At 40.0% G+C, this 12,629-nt stretch overlaps 1 long non-coding RNA gene across 1 annotated transcript; it reads right to left on the reverse strand.

Moving 5' to 3' along the window:
* Nucleotides 1-5,163: 5,163 nt before the first annotated feature.
* Nucleotides 5,164-8,836, reverse strand: LOC128026467 (uncharacterized). The gene is made up of 6 exons (XR_008186432.1): nt 8,584-8,836; nt 7,745-7,844; nt 6,283-6,439; nt 6,055-6,139; nt 5,413-5,540; nt 5,164-5,292 (listed from the first exon to the last, which is right to left on the reverse strand). It is a non-coding gene; the product is annotated as an uncharacterized LOC128026467 (long non-coding RNA).
* Nucleotides 8,837-12,629: the final 3,793 nt, after the last annotated feature.

The following is a 12,629-nucleotide window of genomic DNA, read 5'->3' on the forward strand; positions in this document are numbered from 1 at the left end:
GGTGGGAATCAGTTGAACAACTGAGCCAACAAACTCATTACCCATTACCTACTCCCAGAACATTTCCGCAGGCCTCAGGGGGAAGAGCCATGCTTTCAGAACCTCCTCAAACGCTACCTGAAGACCATTTGCCAGGTATGTCTCCACCACCAGTAGCCTCTTTCAGACATTATCATGAACCACAAATTCCTGCTTTTGTAGAAGGTGAGGATGTGGAGAGCTTCTTTGTGCGGTTTGAACGCATTGCCAGAACGTGGGGATGGCAAACTGATGAGTGGGCGGCCCGAGTGGTAACTCTGTTAACAGGCAAAGCTCTGGAGGCCTATGCAGGCATGGACGATCAAAGTTCCGGATCCTATGTTGACATTAAAGCTGCGGTTCTGGCCAAGTATAACGTGACTGAGGAGACATATCGCCTGCGTTTTAGGAGCCTTACGGTGCCAACGGGAGAAAGTGTAAGAGAGACCTACAACCGTATCAAGGGCTTGTATAAGAGGTGGATGCGACCAGAAATGAAGAACAAGGAACAGTTGGGAGAAACCATCATACTGGAGCAGTATCTGCGAGTGTTGCGGCCCGACGTGAGAGTATGGGTTAAGGAGAACCAACCACTAACTGGTGAAGGAGCCGCTAGACTGGCGGAAAGGTACATGGCAGCACATCGAGAGCCACCACGAACCAGCAAAGGTACTGTGACTGTGGGCAGGAGTAAAGTCGAGGAGTCTATGGATAAGACTATGGGAGTGCCTGGGAAATATTCTAATGCAACCCTGATTTGTTTTTATTGCCAGCAACCTGGACATAAGGCTTCCCTTTGTCCCCTTAGAAAGCCCAAAGTGACTAATATGTGTTATGTTCCTAGGAATGAGGGCCTTGGTGAATCAGCAACATCTACTGAGAAACATAGTCACCTTATAATGGTAACGGTAAATGGTCAGCATGCTCAGGCTTTGGTTGATACAGGTAGTACACAAACTTTGGTCAAATCTGACTTGCTAAATTGTGAAATGTTGAACTATGGTGATACTGTGTGCTTGGGATGTGTACATGGGGATGAACACATTTATCCAACTGCGGAGGTCTCTGTAGTGATAGAAGAACAAGCATACCTGTTAAGGGTGGGGGTGGTTGAGAAACTAGCATTTGATGTGGTGTTAGGGGAAGATTTTCCTTATTTAACTGATTTGGTGGGTTCCGTATCCAAAATGTGTGCAGTAGTTACAAGGTCCCAGACCAAAGGATTGCAACCCCTTCCCAATGCTGATGGTGATCTGTTCTCTAATGCAGGGAAGGATAGAAAAAGTAAAAAACAGAGACGACAAGAGAAGCATAAGGGGAAAGATAGGATACAAGAGAGCTTACCAAATTTACCCGACTCTGGGTCCGAGTTGATTAACTCTCATTTGCTGGTTCCTGAAAATTTTAGGGAATTGCAAAAGGAAGATGTTGCTTTACAGCCCTTGTTTGCAAAAGTGTGTGAAGTGGATGGTAAGCCTGTAGGGGTACCAAAGTTTGGGGGGGATCGGTATATTTTAAAGAACAATCTTTTGTATTTGGCTGATCTCGAGAGTCCTAGATTAGTGGTACCTAAAGCACTGCATCAAATGATTTTACATCTGGGCCATACCATCCCTTGGTCAGGGCATTTAGGCAGGCAGAAAACGTATGAGCGAGTCAGCCAAAGATTTTATTGGCCAAAAATGTACCAAGATGTGCAGGACTACTGTAAAACTTGTACTGAATGTCAGATGGTAGCACCTGTTAGAACGGCTGATAGAAGTTATCTGCAACCGTTGCCCATTATTGGAACTCCATTTGAGCGTATAGGGATGGATATCATCGGTCCCTTGGTTAAGAGTAGTTCTGGTCACCAATTTGCATTGGTGATCTGTGACTATGCTACCCGATATCCAGAGGTGTACCCCTTGCGTTCAGTTCAAGTTAAGCACATCGTGAGATGTTTAGTAGACTTGATTTCAAGGGTTGGAGTTCCATCTGAGATTATCACTGATCAGGGAACAAACTTTATGGCTAAAGTGATGAAGCTATTGTATAAACAGCTAGGCATTCAGGGAATTAGAACTACACCATTTCATCCTCAAACCGATGGTCTTGTCGAACGGTTTAACGGTACCTTGAAAAACATGCTGAAGAAGTTTGTCGATGAGTCTGGGAGGGATTGGGATAAATGGATTCCGTTTCTTCTCTTTGCTTATAGAGAGGTCCCTCAGTGTTCAACCGGATTCTCACCTTTTGAACTTTTGTTTGGCAGGCAAGTTCGTGGGCCCCTGGACGTGCTCAAAGAAGGGTGGACATCAGAGGAACCAGCCCAGTGCAGTATTGCTTCATATATCTTACAGATGCGGGACAAATTGGAGAACTTTAGAACTCTGGCTAAAGAAAATTTAGCTGCCGCCCAACGACGACAAAAGGTATGGTACGATACACATGCCAGGGGAAGGAACTATGAACCTGGGCAGAAAGTTCTGCTATTATTACCATCCGGTACCAGCAAGCTGTTGGCAAAATGGCAGGGGCCGTATGTTGTGACCAGAAAACTTGGTCCAGTAACCTATGAGATTTTGTGTCCCGAAAGAAAACAGCCTAAGCAGGTCCTACATGTCAATCTCCTGAGAGAATTTAAGGAGAGGGGGTCTGATCTGACAGGTCCAGAGGATGTCAAAGACCAAGTGATGATGGTGAGGGCCATAGAGGAGGAAGAGGATGAACCTGATATGGAACCAGTTCGTTCATTGCTGAAGGCCCCAGAATGCTATTCAAGCTTAAATAACCAACAACAACAGCAACTAACTGAGGTACTTCAATCTTTTCCCTCTCTTTTCCAAAAGAGGCCTGGAAGGACTGAGATCCTAACACACAACATCATCCTGAAAGACACTACTCCCATACGACAGAAGCCCTATCGAGTCCCAGAGAAGATGGTGGAACAGTTAAAGACTGAGATCAAGACCATGTTGGAAATGGGGATTATAGAACCCTCGAAAAGTGAGTGGTCAAGTCCCATCCTGTTGGTCCCTAAAAAGGATGGAGGAGTTAGATTTTGCACTGACTTCAGAAAACTAAACAGTGTCTCATGCTTTGATTCTTATCCGATGCCTCGTATTGATGAGTTGATTGAGAGACTGGGTAAAGCATCCTTTATGACCACATTAGATCTGTGTAAAGGTTATTGGCAAGTGCCCCTTGATCCTTCTTGCAAGCCCTACACAGCCTTTCGATCTCCTTCAGGGTTATATCAATACACTGTTATGCCTTTTGGATTACATGGAGCACCAGCCACCTTCCAAAGGTTGATGGACCGTGTACTTACGGGGTGTGAGCAGTATGCAGCCGCATACCTTGATGATGTGGTGATATACAGTGGATCCTGGCAAGAACATCTAAGGCAGCTTGAGGATATCCTAAAGAGGCTTCAGGAAGCTGGGCTCACCATTAACACCACCAAATGTTCATGGGCTCAGACGGAGGTCAGGTATTTGGGGTACTTACTGGGACATGGTCAGATCAGACCACAGGTGGAAAAGCTAAAGGCTATCCAAAATATTGCTCGCCCACAGACTAAAAAGCAAGTGAGATCTTTCCTTGGATTAATCGGCTGGTACCGCCAATTTGTTCCCCACTTTGCATCACTGGCTACACCTTTGACTGATCTGACTAAAAAGAGTCCTGCTAAGTTTTGTTGGACGAGTGAGTGTGAAGAAGCCTTCAAGGCCCTGAAGAATTTGTTATGCAATGAACCAGTGTTACAGAGCCCTAATTTCACCCAGAGATTTATTGTACAGGTGGATGCTTCTGATGTTGGCTTGGAGCCGTACTGGTCCAAGGAGAGGCTCATGATGAGAGACCAGTTCTATTTTTGAGCAGAAAACTCTTTGAAAGAGAGAGGAAATACTCCACAATTGAGAAAGAAGGACTTGCCATCAAATGGGCTGTGGACTCCCTGCGGTATTACTTACTGGGGCGTGAATTCACATTACGTTCTGATCATCGTGCCCTGAAGTGGATGCAAACTATGCAGAATAGTAACTCAAGGATACTGCGCTGGTGTCTGACTCTGCAGCCCTATGTATTTACCATTGAGCACTGTCCAGGTAAGAAAAATATTATTGCTGATTATTTGTCCCGTTTGCCAAATTTAGATCATCCAGAGGGGGAAGAAGGGGGAAAATGTGATGTGGCACACATGGGTCAAATGAAAACACCATAGACATGTTTGGCAAGATATTTATTTTGTTTGTTTTACTTAGAAACAGTAACATGGAAGGTGCACATTCCATGGTGACTGCTGGTAATGTGAAACATTCAATATAGTGTTAAAGTCAAGATATGTGTATCGTAACATGTGTTTCGTTTCTGTGTCTTACCGGTTCCTGGAAAGCCCAAAAGAGCGGCCCGTGAACAGGAAACCAGTTTATGGCATTCTGAAGGGGAGGAGTTACACAATTAAGGATGTGTGGATTAAAATGTCTTGTATATGTATACTTTGATGAATTATTAGGGAGGGAAGCCTTTGGTTAAAGGAGAACTTCATTATGGGTGTGACTTGTGAGGCTGAAAGTCTATGTGAAGTGTGAAATGTACCGTTTAACAAATGGAGTGTTATGATTGGTCCGTTTGAATACTAGGGGAGGGGGTCAAGGGTATAAAAGAGTAGTGGAAATGTTTGAATGGGGGGACGGGTGTTTGTTGGAACAGTAGCCAACTATTTAGGTTTTTTCTTTAGTTTTCTGTTATGTCCTGAGTTGTACTTTAAATAAGTTTTCTTTTGTTTTGTTTTTTTTCCTGGGTTCAAATTGCCCATTTATTTGATAGTTTGCTTTGGTTTTTGCTATGTCTGTTTGAAACTTGTGGATCCCAAGAAAAAAAAAAAGGACTTTCCATGGACTTTTCCTGGAGTTTTGCCACTTCTTTTGGGCTTTCCAGGAACCGGTAAGACACAGAAACGAAACACATGTTACGATTCACACATTTCTTGACTTTAACACTATATTGAATGTTTCACATTACCAGCAGTCACCATGGAATGTGCACCTTCCATGTTACTGTTTCTAAGTAAAACAAACAAAATAAATATCTTGCCAAACATGTCTATGGTGTTTTCATTTGACCCATGTGTGCCACATCACACCCATCATCACATCTAAACTGGTTTCATCTCCCCATCATGTTCTTCTTCTCTCGTGTCTGGAAACAGTTTGTGGTTGATATCCAGCACTGATGTGGTGTAGCTTGTTCTCAGCCAGAGGATCTCTCAGTCCTAACATCCCAGACCTGGTCAAAGTGAAACAAACAATCCAGATGAAGTTGTTTAATGGACAGAGAGCTCAGCTTATGTTCTGTGTGATTTTAGCAGTGTGAGCAACTATGACCCTTGTAGTACTGTACACTTACCATTCTTCAAGCTGTTTTGAGACCTTTTGAGAAGCTTTTTCTCTGAAGAGAATTTAGCACATCTTCTTCTTTCACTCCTTTCAAGAGCATCACTTGGTCAAAACCCCATATTTGGCTGATGAGATCATCTGTACAAATTAAAATACTGCAATAAAAATGTAATTCTGCAAGAATTAAGAAAAAGTTACAGAGGCAAAGGACTTGCTCATGAGACTGCATTAGCATGTGTAGTTCTCAGAGACTCTAGAATTAATCTATTGTTGCAGTAAATGTGTTTTCTTCCTCTAGAATCTTTCTCCAAAGTTCCTGACTTCTCTCACAAATGTGTTTTAGTCTGTGCAGTGTAAGGCCTGGCTTCAAACCAATCCACTATCAATTCACAATTTATAACATAACATTTAGAAAACAATGAAATAATGTACATTGGTGTTTATATCAACTAAACCAATTTCATGATACTTGTCTACTCTTAAAACAGGTGGTGTGTTTTTAAAAACATAATATAAAAAATGTCCAGTCACACTTTGCTAACATGCTGTAATTGTAATAGTAAAAAAAAAAAATCAAGGCTGACATGACCAGTTCTGTGAGAGATCATCATAAAATGTTGTATAACACAGCATTGCTTCAACACACACATACCAGAGGACTTCTGTTTGTTTGAGCACAAGATGGCTGTCTTCATTTCTCATCCTGAGCAAATCATTTCCTTGGTCTTCCTTCTCTTCTGTGAAACAAGATAATCTCTACTTACTCTGTGTCCAATTAATATTGCTCATTAAACATAATTAAGTTAATTTAAAGTAAGATTCAGACCAGAGCATTTGAGGAGTAAATGTTGATTAAAAAAAATATTCTAAACAAATGTACCTGGGAAGAGCTGATCATGGCAAGATTCGCTGAGACTCAGTAATAGCTCTTTTAGTTTTTAGGAAGGTTTGTGAGGGTTGGCTCTTGAGTGAGCTGTTGAGCTTGATATTTTAGACCTGAAAAAGAAGAACAGCATTAGGATTATCTGCAAAAAATCCTGTAAGACAGAAAGAAGGAAATATTATTAATTACGTGCAACTTGTACATTACACCTCTGTAAAGATGCTGTATAATTAAATGTTAAATGCATCCATTATTGAAAGCAAGTAATTAATAGCAAGCTATAGTCATATGAATTCTTTTGATAGTGTCAGATGAGACCATCCTGGGGCTTGTACAATATCATACAAGTGTTAAACTGGATTATTAAGACTGTGATGTGTTTAGGGATCATTTTTAAGACTTTGACCCTGTCCAGATACCCACACTTGCAGTTTTGGCCACTTGAGAGTGTGTGTACATGACAGTGTGTGAACGAGACTGTCCCCGGTCTTAATAATGCCAAAGCACAGCGTCCTAAACACACACTAAACCTCTCCAATACTGCTCCGGAGTGCTATACAAAGCTTTGTGTATCCCATCATGCATCATGTTTTGGAATAAATAGTCAGACTTTTTGCCGAGATCTCACAAGAGGTCATGGGAAGCTGTCCAATGTACAGTATGTGAAATATTGATAATTAGTTATTAAAAATCTCTGTAAACACATAAGTGTCCCATAAGGCAGTGGCTCCCAATCCTGGTCCTGGAGAACCCCAACACTGCACATTTGAGATGTCTCCCTGATCAAACACACCTGATTCAACTCATCAGCTCATCAGTGAAGACTCCAAGGCAGATAAGAGAGACACCAAAACCGTGCAGTGCTGGGGTTCTCCAGGATCAGGATTGGGAAACACAGAAAGTGAAGTGACATTCAGCCAAGTATGGTGACCCATACTCAGAATTTGTGCTCTGCATTTAACCCATCCGAAATGCACACACACAGAGCAGTGAACACACACACACACACTGTGAGCACACACCCGGAGCAGTGGGCAGCCATTTATGCTGCGGCGCCCGGGGAGCAGTTGGGGGTTCGATGCCTTGCTCAAGGGCACCTAAGTCGTGGTATTGAAGGTGGAGAGAGAACTGTACATGCACTCCCCCCACCCACAATTCCGTCCGGCCCGGGACTAGAACCCACAACCCTTTGATTGGGAGTCCAACCCTCTAACCATTAGGCCACGACTTCCCCTAAGTCATCAGGTCATGAAAAGTTCGACACACACTTGTGGTCATCATGCTCACTCGAACACTAGGCAAAATACAGGAAAGACGTCAAATAAGTAATCAAGTGGTCAAGTGCAAAGATGGCAAGTGTGGGTATTTGGACAGTGCAACAGTTTAAGAAACAACAAATGCTGTACAAATTATAACAGCAGGAATGTTTGATAAAAGAGACAAACTATCACAGACTTACTGCTGCATATATCTGCCTCCACAGCTTTCTGTCTTCTCCATTTCTGAAGGAATCCCTCTCCAGAAACACCACTGGGCTGACTGCCTTTACGTCTTTTCAGCTAAAAATAAAAAATAAAAATAATAAAAAGGGGAGAGTAAATAAAATTGAATTATATACAGAATGTTAATAATGATCTGTGAGCAAAATATTTAGATATAATAAATAAATATATATATATATATATATATATATATATATATATATAAACTGATATGAAAGAACTGCAAGATGGAAAAATGCATGTTTTATTATTTATTTTTAATTTGATTTTTTTTTTTTTTGGATTTACATTAAAAGGTATTAAAAGCATGCTACAGAACATATGATTACTGTGATATCTATCATATAAAAGCACATAAAAACACTAACATTATAGTGATACAGACATAGCTGGTTTGGTGATTATTGTATTGTTGTATTGATTATTAATATACCATAGTAAAACTACAGTTATAGTTACTAATGTCCTGTTTACTGTGTTTTAACTTCACATTTCATTTATTACTATTGTAAGTGTCGTGATTACCATGATTTTACTACAAATACAACTTACATCATTAATCCTGAAATTAATAATATAAAACTGTTCTAAGGTCCATGGCACGTCAGGTGACAGATAGAGTTTAATCAGACTAATTAGCAGCTGTGTTCATTTATTTAAACGCAATGAAACTCAAAGACAGCCGCGGATGACCGATATAATACAGCGATTAAACATATGGCACTAATCTGATTAATAAATAAGACAGAATACATTTTATAAAAGGCATTAAAAGAGCGTATATACGACTACTCACCCAAACTGTGGAACTGATAGCAAGTATCGCGATGTGTGCTGAATGAGACTTCTTGAACGTGATTTCATAGCGATAAACATCTCATGTCCTCGTGTCGAATTCTGACGCCAAAAGTTTCCCATTGAAAGCAATGAAGGTCGTAGTGCTTCGATATTCGACGCCGAGAGGCACATTTGGCGTCATAAAAGTGACGCTAGGGGCGCTTGACCATGCTTCGGTTTTTGACGCCTTTGGAGTGAGAATGGGTTGAATATTAAATGTAGCTGCATTAGAGCTAATGTTACCATCAAGCTACATAAGACTATTTTCAAGTCAAGTCTGCTTTATTGTCAATTCTTCCACATGTACAGTACATACATACAGAGAATCGAAATTGCGTTACTCTCAGACCCTGGTGCATACAGATAACATTAACAGTAGAGCCTAAAAATCTAGATCAAATATAAAATGTAGATAGAACTATACAATAAGGGAATGTAAAAAAGACATATAATAAAATTAAAAATAAAGTTAAATAAAGCAGCGCAAGGCACATGGCAGATCAATGAAGTGAACGAGTGCAGATAAAAGATTTTTAGTGAAAAAAAAAAGAGAAGCTTATTAGTCTAGATGGAAATAGGGGTCCACGCGTAACCCCCGGCTTTTTTTTTTTATGCCACCTGATTTTTTAAAATCCTTAAAGTGTCTATTTCATAATCTGCCAGGTGCCAAGCTGAAATAATGTCCCAAAGGGTTCTTTTTTAACCCTTTGCTGCACCCGACAGGACCCCGAAAAATCAAAAAGTGATATAGAAAGTGGCATAACATTAGAAGTAAACAACATACAGAGACAGATGAACACATTTTCCAATACAATTCTGACCCCAGGAATTTAATGGACATTTGACAACATATTGACCTTATTTCTGGACAAAAATAGCAAAAAATGGCCAAAGATGTGTAGAGGATCAACTATAAGCGCATAGGGTGATTTTTTTCCCACAACATATTATTTCTTTATCATTCAACCAGCTTTGAGGTCCTACATTGTCAATGCTGAACTCTTTTTGATACGGGTATTTGATTTTGATATTTACTAAAGCAATTTTCTGTCTGTGAGCTAGAAAGACAGAAAATTGCTTTAGTAAATATCAAAATCAAATGTCTGTATCAAAAAGAGTTCAGCATTGACAATCTAGGACCTCGAAAGCAGTAAATTAACTTATAACTCACCTATTTGCTTCGATAGAGGTGTCGATGGTAGCTGCTTTTGACTCTTTGGAGGGTGGAGGATGAGTGCTGCTTCTTGAAGTTGAAGTTTCAAGTTTGTATGCACATCCAACTGCTTCATCTACATTAATGCTGAGCTGTATATAAGGTTCGACTTAATACACTCATGTTGTTGCACCTTGGAGAATGTGAGTTCATGAGAGATGTCTTTGTCTCCCTGTATATGTCTTGCCAATTTCTCACTGCGGTATTCATGATTAGGAAAACCTTGATTTTCCAATGTCTTCATGTACAAGTTGCTCATGGATCTTAGCTGGACATCCTCTTTGCATTTAATCACATTCCTAAGAATGTAATCCTTTACCACACAATATGACTTGTTATGTGCTGCTATCTTCTGGGCCTGCAGGCTGTCAGTGTTGTCTGCTGCCTTTTCTACTCTTCCTCTTCCACGCTCATGGGTTTGGTACTCTGTGTTGAAGTTTTTTCTGCATGATGGATGTGCTTCCATTACAAATAGGTTCTTGCCCTGCACCTTGCGATAAAGAGCCTCTTTCTTTAATTCCTGTGCCCTAGGTTAAAAAAACTCTGAAACTTTGTAAGCTCTTCAGTCTTGCCCTTGAACTTGGAGTTTGCTTTGTCACAGAAAATGCACTGATTGGGAAACAAGAAGGAAGACCTTCTTGGAGCTCCTTCAGATTGAACTGACAGTGTTTTGACATGGCGCAAAGAGTCCCTTTTCAATGATAATGATTCACCAGATATAGAAGCCTTTGACACTTGTAAACAATCTACACTCACCTAAAGGATTATTAGGTACACCTGTTCAATTTCTCTTTAATGAAATTATCTAATCAACCAATCACATGGCAGTTGCTTCAATGCATTTAGGTGTGTGGTCCTGGTCAAGACAATTTCCTGAACTCTGTAACACCAATGAGCGGATGGTATTCAACCATCTGTTCCATATTAATGAATCCTGACTCTTTGACAAATTCTACACTCAAAGACCAGAACGTGAGTTAAAGAAAAAACAAGGACCCTCGTTTTACAACCCTCTTACAACATAACTCACCACCCTGGGCGCCGCCATGACGGCAACGTCCTGGCGTGGATGAGAGTTATAACGCCTTGGAGACTATCCAGAGATGCGATATCGAACTTCAAAAAGGGAAGACAAACACCCCCCCTTTTTGATCACACATTCCAGCGAAACAGACGCACCCACACTCAAAAGACGCACACACATTCAAAAACAGGCACAAGCATTTTTGGCTAGCCCATGGACCTTTTTACTAAAACTACCTCTAAATGTATTTTAATGTCTCCCTTTTTGTGCTCAAATGTATGTATGCGGCATAGTGGAATATATGAATGTTACTGTGTGTTTAATGCAAACTTTATATGCATTTAGTTAAGAATAACTCTGTATCTCTGTATACCTGGTTGGTAAAATCATAGTTCTTGGTGTCTGTATAATCGTAAAAACACGACTGTAACGAATCTTGATAGCAAATTACAAAAAGATGCATTGTTTCAGAGGAACGATTTGCTTAAGAAAAATGTTTAATTTTGTCATCGCCATAAATTAGACCAGTGGGTGGAGATCAGCAAACAAAGAAGATTTGTCCCGTCTCAGTTTGTTTACACTTCATTGGCTCATTCTGAAAAATAGGTGTAAACCTAGGTACGTAAAAGCTCAGGGAAACCTGTATTCTGGGCATTCCGCCAGAGAGAAAAGAGGGTTCCCAGCTTTGCAACCGGAATTCAAGAAGATCTCCGTCTATTCCTCTTTACTTTTCGTTTCATTTTAGTTTTTCTTTATTGTCTTCGGATATTTGACTTCGTTCAATTGTCTTCACGAGCCAAACGAACTTAAGTCTAATCATCTTTTGGCAAAGTTTACCTTCGCGTTAACCATCGAGCTCACGCATCATCTGCTCTGGAAAGAACCGCGGTGAGGCCGCACGGACGGACAATTTGAGCGCAGCTACACACAAGAGCCAGATCAAAGCAAGTACTTTCTTATATCGCAACTAAAAATAGCTGTTTAAGGTTGTCTAAGCTATTCCATGTTTTTGAAATTATTCAATGACTTGGGGTCTCTTGCAAAGTTAACTGTTTGAAATTGCCACGCTGAGATTGGTTTTCACTTTCACTTTCTCTCCCTCTCTCTCTCTCATTTATCTCATTTTTATTCTTGTTCGTTTACCTTGTTTAAATTGTATTTTCGTTTTGCTATATACTCATATTTCCCCCGTGTGAATTGTAGTTATGTACTCTTTAGTCTGTTTTTATTAAATCCTATAATTTGCTTGAATTGAATCGTTTTATTGCTCATTGAGATCGAAGTCCCTGAATCGTGTGATCTACGCTACAAGCTTTGTTTTATATGAATTAATTTCAGTAATCTTAGTAGTACAGACACAGAAAATATTGTTTTTTCCTAATCAGAAGATTAATATTTCTTGGAGTTTGTAAGAAGGGTATTTTTATTGAATTTTGATAAGGAAGTCTAGCTTCCAGTTCGCTGGACGAACAGATTGTCTAGAGTAACTTAAATTAATTCTAGTAAAGGTTACCTTTAAATGATTAAATATTCCCTCTTTGGGTAATTTAATATTTGTAAGCAATAAGCACGTTATATTCATAGACTCATTAATATTCACTTCATTTGAGTTAATTATTCCCCAGAAAGTGATTTTTGCTACATATTAATGGTGGAGTTTAATTTTGGGCAGGGTTCAAACTTTGTTTTTTGTGAGCAATATTCATTTTCATTTTCATTAGGATTTTTGGATGTTAATATTATGTATGCACATTTTTGAATTGTGAGT

The sequence above is a fragment of the Carassius gibelio genome, chromosome A2, assembly GCF_023724105.1.
Source record: "Carassius gibelio isolate Cgi1373 ecotype wild population from Czech Republic chromosome A2, carGib1.2-hapl.c, whole genome shotgun sequence".
Taxonomy (NCBI): domain Eukaryota; kingdom Metazoa; phylum Chordata; class Actinopteri; order Cypriniformes; family Cyprinidae; genus Carassius; species Carassius gibelio.